General features: G+C 40.9%; 1 non-coding gene across 1 annotated transcript; it reads left to right on the top strand.

The window, feature by feature from the left end:
• The first annotated feature begins 3,337 nt into the window (after positions 1 to 3,337).
• On the top strand, positions 3,338 to 3,443 carry LOC122035563. The gene has a single exon (XR_006127105.1). It is a non-coding gene; the product is annotated as a small nucleolar RNA R71 (small nucleolar RNA).
• The last annotated feature ends 3,553 nt before the right edge of the window (positions 3,444 to 6,996 follow it).

Below are 6,996 nucleotides of genomic sequence, written 5' to 3'. Positions count from 1 at the left end.
ATCAACATCAAGATTTAAATTACAAGCTATTCGGGTAATCAAACCACCAAAAACAATTGATCCCGATGACGCCCTAGCAGATCTTAATAAGGTTTGAACAAAATGAAAACCAGAATCAAATTCAACCTTATAAAGCATAGCCCATAAAGCATAAAGCTCTATCTTTTTAACCACCCCATCACTCTCTCCCCTACCAAAAATAGTTTTACCCATGACTCTATGTAGGTACCTAAAAATGGGGTTTTGCATATGGGAGGCCTTAGCTCTTGAAGGCTCATAAGGTTGATCTAACCCAGTTATTGCATTCCAAAAATGATTCCAATTAAACCTTGGATCAAACCTACGAGGGCTACCGGTGGTTAATCCAAAACAAGAATTAAAGTCACTAAATGCCCATAGAAATTCTTGATTCATTAGTCTAAAAGAGATTTTTCCAAAATAATCATCTTCATTAGTAAAATGGACATCCAATGAACTCAAAAATTCCAAAACAAGACGAGGATATGTAGGCAAATGGGTGTACATAATATCACTCCAATCCAAAAACCCAATCATCAAATCTACATCTTCTCTAATTCCAAGCATATCAAGAACAGTTGGGTCCATATATCTAGTACACACTATCTTTCTATTGACAAGAATTGCAAATCTAGTTTCTTGATCATCATTTTTAAACACAATATTGAATTCATTGTCATTACCTTCGTTGCGTGAAGTCCTTTTGCCTTTGCCCTTCACTAGTTGCTTTCCTTTGTCCCTTGATGGCTCCCTCTCTTTGTCTCCACTAGATCCACCACCTCCTTTGCGAAGTCTCTTCAAAATATTGGACATCTTGATGAGTTTAGATAGGGGAAGAATTATCTAGAGTTGTGGAACTCAAAGAACAAAACTTCAAAGAACAAAAGATCTTAGGTTAAGAGAACAAAAAGTTCAAGTCTTAGAGAGGAGGAGAATCGGATCTAAGAGATCTCGAGAGATTAGAGAGGAGTTTTTAAGAGATTGGGAGAGAAAGATATGTTTTGGAGAGCTGGGGGTGTGCGGAACACGGCCAAGATCTGGCCGTGCGAGGTAGAAGGAAGACTTTAATAGTTCTCCTACATGGGCCGTGTAGATCTACACGGCCTCCCCCTCTTCCTTCTCTGGATTCCTGACACGGCCGTGTCTGTGACACGGCCTAAACCTCTTCTTTCACCGGTTTCTTCGTACGGCCGTGTCTGGGACACGGCCTCTTCATCTTTCCTCTCGGGATTCTTTACACGGCCGTGTCTAGGACACGGCCTATACCTTTTTCTCCTCGGGAGATCCCACACGGCCGTGTCTGGATGACACGGCCCAAGCACTTCCCTTCTCTGCAACCTTTGCCTGGCCGTGTATAGCACACGGCCTGACTCTGTTTTGCACCTAACCTGAAAACAAAATCAAAAGAATGCATCAAACTAAAAGAAATTACAATACAAATCAAAACTAACTAAAAGAACCCTTGGGTTGCCTCCCAAGAAGCGCTTGTTTAAGGTCTTTAGCTCGACCAAACTTTATCATTCGCTTCTTTTCCTCGCCCTTGGAGGACAGATATACTTTTCGTTTTTGTTGGGAGATCTTCTCCCAACATCTTCCACCACATTGTCTCCTTCATTTGGTGGCCTTCCATGAGGATGGAAATTCCATTCCTCAAGTTTATAAATGCTTGTCCTGCTACAAGCATTTAAAAGAGACGAGACATGGTTAGAGATATTAGATAAATCATATTCCAACTTTTCCTTACCAATTACCAAAGAAAGCTTATGAGTTTTGACATCAATTATAGCTCCAGCTGTAGCAAGGAAAGGTCTTCCTAATATGATAGGAATCCTAGGGTCCTCTTCCATGTCCAACATGACAAAGTCTGTGGGAATGACATTCCCATCCACCTCTACTGGCACATCTTCTATAATACCCAAAGGGTACCTGCAGGAATGATCGGCAAGTTGAAGTGCCATAGTAGTAAGTTTAATGTTTTTGAGACCTAATTTATTACAAATTGAATAGGGAATGAGGCTAACACTCGCCCCCAAATCACAAAAAGCTTTTTTCAAAAAATCCTTTTCCTATGTTGCAAGGAATATAAAATCTCCCTGGGTCCTTCAGTTTTGGAGAAGTGTTCTTCTCAAAAATAGCACTACATTCCTCACTAAGCACAATGGTCTCGACCTCTCCTCTTCTTCTCTTATTTGACATGAGATCCTTCAGGAATTTGGCAAATTTAGGCATTTGTAGAATAGCATCAATAAGAGGTACCTCTACACAAATTTCCTTAACCTTTTCTAGAAACTTGCCAAATTCTTCATCCTTCTTGAGCATTGTAAGTCTCTGAGGAAAAGGGACAGCTTTGCTCTGATGGTTCAGTGGAAGAGTCTCTTCAACCTCAATGGTACTCTCCTCTTTAGCTTGAATCTGATTTGGTATAAGAGGAGAGAGCTCTTCTTCTTTTTGTATCCCTTTTGAAGCAATCACTTGGGAGTCTCCCAAGGTCCGTCCGCTCCTAAGCTCAATCCTATTGCAATGCTCCATAGGATTCACATCAGGTTTTCCTGGAAGCTGTCCTGGTGCTCTGGATGATGAGGAAGCTAGTTGGGCAATTTGACTATCCTGGATCCTTTGATGCTTATCAGAATTATTCATTCTTTGAATGAGCTTTGCTATATCTTGCTTCATTTCATTCTGACTTGAGACAATTTCTTCAAGCATCTTTTCAACATTTGACTTTGGTAAGCCTTGAGAAGATAGATGTTGAAAATTTTGTTGCCCAGCTTGAAAATTTGGTCTTGCCCCCATAGATGGTCCTTGATCTTGATTACTTCTGTAAGAAAAATTTGGATGACTCTTCCATCCAGGGTTATAAGTATTTGAGTATGGGTTGTTCTGCCTTTGATTGTAACTCATGATTGCATCACATTGTTCAAGTTGATTGATTTGTGCAGTGATAGCTCCCAATGGACATGAGTCATTTGAATGCTCTGAACTCCCACATACTTCACAAGATGTACTAATAGCATTGACCATATTAGCACTAGTCCCCATATTTTCAAATTTCTTTGTAAGAGCGTCCAATTTTGCAGACAAAAGAGTGACTGCATCTACATCAAACTTCCCTGATGCTTTAATTGTTGGGTTTACAGAGGAATAACCACCACTTCTTTCATTTGCCCATTGATGATGATTTTGTGCTACACTTTCAATGATTTCTTCGGCTTCATCTAAGCTTTTGTTCATAAGTGCCCCTCCAGCAGCTGAATCAAGGGACACTTTGGTATGATAATTGATACCATTGTAAAAAGTGTGCAACACTAACCATCTTTCCAACCCATGATGTGGGCATTGTCTGAGCATACTATTATATCTATCCCATGCTTCAAAAAGAGATTCTGAGTCAGTTTGCTTGAAGCTCGCAATTAAATTTCTCATATGAGCTGTTTTACTTGGTGGATAGAACTTATCAAGAAACTGTTGCTCACACTGCTCCCAAGTGGTGATGCTATTAGGGGCTAAAGAATTCAGCCATTGCTTTGCCCTATCTCTTAGAGAAAACCCAAATAATAATAATCTAACTGCATCTGAAGGAACTCCATTCATTTTCATGGTCCCACATATTTCATAAAAGACCTCTAAGTGTTGATTGGGGTCTTCATGAGGTCCTCCACCAAATTGGTTCTGCTGCACCATAGATATGATTGCGGGTTTGATCTCAAAGTTGTTAGCTTCCACTGAAGGTCTTGAAATACTAGATCGAAAACCTCTTGCATAGGGTGCTGCATAATCCTTAAGTGGTCTATTTGCCATGTTCAAATGTTCCTGTTCTTCAATTTGCCTTTGCAGAATTCTTCTTTTATGGAAGGTTCTATCAATCTCAGGGTCAAAAGGAAAGAATTCCCCTGCAAAGTTAGATCTTCGCATACACAAGAACAAGATAGCAAATGACAATTCAACAGAAAAAGAAAAATAAAAGAATAAAAAATGCAGAATTGAATTTGTACAAAAAGAACTAACAAGAAGTGAAAGTTATACAAGAAGGTAAAAATAGAAATCTAATGATTAGTTACAACTATGCAATATGAAAGGAAAACAAATGTTATGTTTAGTCTAACTCAATTGATAATTCCTAATGTTATAGCACAGTCCCCGGCAACGGCGCCAAAAACTTGTTCGCTCTCCACAAGTGTACGGAAATGTCGCAAGTAATATAAAAGATTATCGTATCCACAGGGACTGGAATAAGCACTAGAAATGTCTCAATGCGAATTAGCCAAACAACTATCCAATCGTTTCAAAAGCAAAGTAAGGTAAACAAATCTAATCTTAAAGATCAACTAACAAGAGTTTAGTGTTTTGGGGTATGATAAAGGGAGATTCTAGGAGTTTCGGTTTCTTTGAATGATTTCTCGAATGTAAATGGTTCACCAATTCTTATCCCTCAATTACCAAACATGTAGAAAGTTGTCGGTTCTCTCTTGCAATAGACAACCGGCTAAGGACTGAGAAATGTATCTAAATAGGATTAATTAGACATGAACCTATGTTGTCCTTACACAGAAGTGCACCTATTACTATGCCTTCCTCGGATATCAACGTAGAAGCCCACGACTTATCAATCTATCAAGATACAAGAAACTAATCACAAAATCCATCCTACTCTCTTGAATATTCCTATTTCCTCTTCAAGATTGTCTCTCAAACGTCCTTACACGGGCTTGCACCTGTCACGTGGATCCTTCGGATGATCGAGTGAGAGTTTATCTTTACAAAGTCCATAAGAAATTCAAACAATTAATCAAGAATGAGAATTAAGCACAAATCATCTTTAATCGTTCAAGATCTAATTGATACAAGCAAGATAATGTCATTGAAACAAGAGAATGGCAAATCCATAAGAGATTACATCAATCCATCATACAAATACTCCCTTCATCCTAGAATACAAGATCTACTCCATGAATCGAGGAAGAAAACCCGAAGAAATAGAGAATATAAGCATTCCTTAAATCCCCAATCTAAGAAACCAAGAAAAGGGGGGAAAGAGAAAACTTATCTACGAAGAAGCTTCGTCTTCAGATCCAATCCTCGCTCCAGAGCCGGAATCGCCAAGAACTCTCCTTGAATCGCCCAGAAATCCTCCCAAGAATGGGAGGAAACCACCAAATCTTGCCTTCTCCCAAAGGGGGAGAGATCCCCTTTCAATTCATGAAGGAGGGTTTAAATAGAGGAGGGAATCGGGCGCCACACGGCCCCGTGACACGGTCATGTGAGATTCACACGGCCATGTCCAGTTCCTTCTCTGCCAAAACTGCACGGCCGTGTGGTTCACACGGCCACAGCCTACTTAGTCTCTGGAAATGCTACACGTCCGTGTGGTGCACACGGCCACAGCCTGCTTAGTCTCTGGAAATGCTACACGGCCGTATGGTGCACACGGCCACAGCCTGCTTAGTCTCTGGAAACCTCACATGGCCGTGTAGATCCACACGGCCATGTAAGGCTTCTGCTCTGGTTGGCTTCAAATCTTGACACGGCCGTGTGAAGTTCACACGGCCGTGTGAAGTTCACACGGCCATGTCATTCTCCACTTCTGTTGGTGCCATACTCCACACGGCCCGAGCTCCATGCCAGTGCAGGGCCGTGTGAGGTACACGGCCCGGTGCTTTCTCCCTTTGTTTCCTCCAATGCTTGCCCAAGGATGTAGATTCTTCACCAAATCGACTCCTGTGTACAGAAAATGCACAAAAAGCAGATCTCCGAACCAAAAGAGTAAATATGCTAAAAGGAAAGCTGGAAGTATAAAAATGCATAGATCAAGCATGCTCAAAGTATGTAAATGTGCGTAAAAACATGCATAAAAGAGTATATAATCTACGCACATCAGGGGGCTAGGCCACTTCCGAACCTGCAATTACAAGCATTGATGGGGGAGATGCAGCGGATGATGAGGGCAGAATTAGAATCTATCCATGAGAGGTTGGATCGGGTGGAGGATAGGACACCAAGAAGACATCAACAAGACCGTATTAGTAGACCACAACGAAGACCCAGAAGCTTCCAAGGAAGAAATGACCCAGAAGCTTACTTGGAATGGGAAACTAAGATGGAAATGGTGTTTGATTGTCATGAATTCTTAGAGTTTAAAAAGGTGAAGTTAGCTGCCATTGAATTCACTAATTATGCTATTGTTTGGTGGGATCAAGTGGTGATGACTCGGAGATGGAATAGAGAGCAACCTGTGTCCACTTGGGAGGAGATGAAAGTGCTCATGAGAAGGAGGTTTGTACCCAGCCATTATTATAGAAGCTTATATCAGCGGCTTCAAAGGTTATCTTAAGGCTCCAAAAGTGTGGATGAATATTTCAAGGACATGGAGTTGTCCATGATCCGAGCTAATGTCAATGAAGATCGGGAAGCCACTATGGCCAGGTTTTTTCATGGTTTAAATCCAGAAATTGCTGATATTGTTGAATTGCAACATTATGTTGAGCTGTCGGATATGGTCCACCAAGCAAAAAAAGTGGAAGAACAACTCAAGAGGAGGATTGGCTAGGAAGGGACAACCAATGACTACTCACAGCACATGGCGGACAACTCCAAGAAAGGAGGAACAACCTCAAAATAGGACAAAGTTTGAACCCTTCAAGAAGCCCAAACCCACACCATCAACTACTCAAGGTAATCGCGAGCCCATTTCCACCAAAACTCGTGATATCAAGTGTTTTAAATGTCAGGGGCATGGTCATATAGCTAGTCAATGTGTGAACAAAAGGGTGATGGTAATAAACGCTTAAGGTGAACTTGAGTCGGAAGATGAGGATGAAATAGTTGAAGAAGTGCCACAAAAAGAGGATAGTGATGATGAACAACATGCTGTTATTGGAGACTTATTGGTGGCCCGACGAGTTCTCAATCTATAAGCTAAGGAAGAAGGTAATCAAAGGGAGAATTTGTTTCATACTCGTTGCTTTGTCAATAACAAGGTTT

This window comes from Zingiber officinale, chromosome 11B (assembly GCF_018446385.1).
Source record: "Zingiber officinale cultivar Zhangliang chromosome 11B, Zo_v1.1, whole genome shotgun sequence".
In the NCBI taxonomy this organism is placed as follows: domain Eukaryota; kingdom Viridiplantae; phylum Streptophyta; class Magnoliopsida; order Zingiberales; family Zingiberaceae; genus Zingiber; species Zingiber officinale.
Note: the sequence above shows the minus strand (reverse complement) of the source record. Positions and strands in the feature narration are given on the sequence as shown.